At 40.2% G+C, this 2,076-nt stretch overlaps 1 protein-coding gene across 1 annotated transcript in view; it reads left to right on the top strand.

Moving 5' to 3' along the window:
* KCTD3 (potassium channel tetramerization domain containing 3) overlaps positions 1-2,076 on the top strand; it is a 111,914-nt gene that overhangs the window by 107,020 nt on the left and 2,818 nt on the right. The window lies entirely within an intron of this gene.

Raw genomic sequence — 2,076 nt, 5'->3', positions numbered from 1 at the left:
GTTTTAAAACAGACAAATACAAGCAGACTAATCACCAGAAAAAAGAAAGTGAAAAAGAAAAAAATTAAAAAAAAGAAAAAAAAATCAGTGGAGGACAGGGCAGGGCACCCAGGCTCCGTCTGAGCACACAGACTGTGATGGAGTTCCTGTGGGCCCAGAAGGTAGGTGGGAGTTGGGGATGGCCACACCTCCATTCACCAAGTAAGTGTGGGGTATAAGAGTAACAAGAGGAACATCATACCTTATCAGTCTTGCAGGTCCCGAGTGTCCTTGGGGTTGCTGAAAAGCAGAACGTGTTCTTAAGCCCCAGGAATCTGAGAGAGCGCTGTCTCTTTAAATATCCAAAATAGTCAAGCTGCTTTTTAAACCTTCAAAATGGTGGCGCCCTCTGGACCAGCAAAAGTCTATAGCTCAGCCCACCTTTCTCTTTACTTTCTCCGTTTGTTCCCCAGCAACCGTGCACAGTCCTCCATGCAGTCCCTGGCTAGCAGGGTGATTTTTAGGTTAGTTCTTAGGTCCTACCACCACTCAGGAATCTCCAAGCTGTCTGTGCCATCAGGATCGCTGCCAGATCGCAGCTCTGTCTGTCTCCTTTTTTGGTATTTTCACAAAAATTCTTCTGCTAGTTAGGGTTTAGTCCACTTCTATATCCTTCCCGTCAAGGCTCAGGGGTCCAGGATTATCTTCTGTGTCTGTGTTAATTGGTTTCCCTTTTCTTTGTTGAAGAGGGTCTGTGCAGGCTTTCTGCCTAGTCCACCATCTTGCCGGATCTCTCAAAAAATCAACTCTTAATGAAGCTTATGTGGAACAAAATTTTTGTTTAAAAAATACTTGTTAATAGTGAGATATGAAATGAAATAATTTTATTGAAAGTTAACTGGAGAAAAACTTTCAAAGAAAATTTTAAAAAGGAAGGAGTAATTTTAAGGAATCTATCTAGGAGGAAAGAAAAAAGAATTAAAGAATACATTTGTTTATGTGCATATAGGAATGGTGATTTTATTTTAAAAAAACATAAGCATCTGTAGATTTAATTTTTAAAATAAGTTGCAAATGTTTAAAATTCAGTGTAATTAACTACATTAACATTAAACAGAACTTTTTGATCATTTTGATCAACACAGAAAACATTTGACTGAAATCAGGTATTTAGGAATTAAAAGACAATCTTAGAAAACTAAAATAAAGGAGAAAGTCTTTAATATGGTAAATACTTTCTTCAAAAATAAGTATAGCAGGCCTCATAGTCAGTGGTGAAATATTGAAGCTTTCCCCTTGAGATCAGGAATGAGACTAGGATAGCTTCTGTCACCCTCTGTGGGCATGCAGTAGTTAACTTTTCCCCTCTTTTTTGCCTTGCCTGCTAGGACACTCAGCTAAGCTTCATATTCTGTTCCTTTTGGGTGAAAGTCTACAGAGCAAATTCATTTCCTATATAACAGTTCATACATATTTTGTCTCATGACATTGACTGCAATTTCCCACAAGGTAACAGCTCTCTTTCCACTTTCTCTCCATAGTTACCTCTTCCCTGTGTCCTTCCGTCCCATGCATTCCCACCCCTGAGGTATTTCCCTGTGCACACACTGCCTTTCTGTTCTCCCAGGATTGATTGCTCCAAGGAGTATATCTACCTTATGGAAATGTTCACCCCCATATGCCTGTTTGTTGTTTGGCTGGAAGCCACAGGAGTGAGTTCAGTTCCAGACCTGAAACGTGGCTAGGGGCCATAGTCTCAAGAATCTCAGCAGGGTCTGTCAGACCAGCAAACCTGGTCTTTTTTTTATAATTTTGAGTTTTGTTCCACCCTCTTCTCCCACTCTATCCAGGATCTCCTGCACTGATCCCCCTCCAAGTGATTGACAATGGTAGCTGGGCACCATCTAGTTCTTCTTGTCTCATGGACATATAGGCTGAGGATCGCATGGTCTCCCAGTCCCTTGGATGTATTGTTTCCATGCATCTTTGGTTTTCTTCATTCTTCTTTGCTGTGGACTAACCTCTTCCTCTGGTTTTTGGTCATGTATTTGCTTACTACTAATTGTTCTTAATGTGATTGGTTTTTTTTTTTTTTTT

Source organism: Orycteropus afer, unplaced genomic scaffold, assembly GCF_000298275.1.
Source record: "Orycteropus afer afer isolate SDZICR_OR568_19922 unplaced genomic scaffold, OryAfe1.0 scaffold00013, whole genome shotgun sequence".
NCBI classification, from domain to species: domain Eukaryota; kingdom Metazoa; phylum Chordata; class Mammalia; order Tubulidentata; family Orycteropodidae; genus Orycteropus; species Orycteropus afer.
This window is presented reverse-complemented; position numbering and strand designations above follow the sequence as displayed.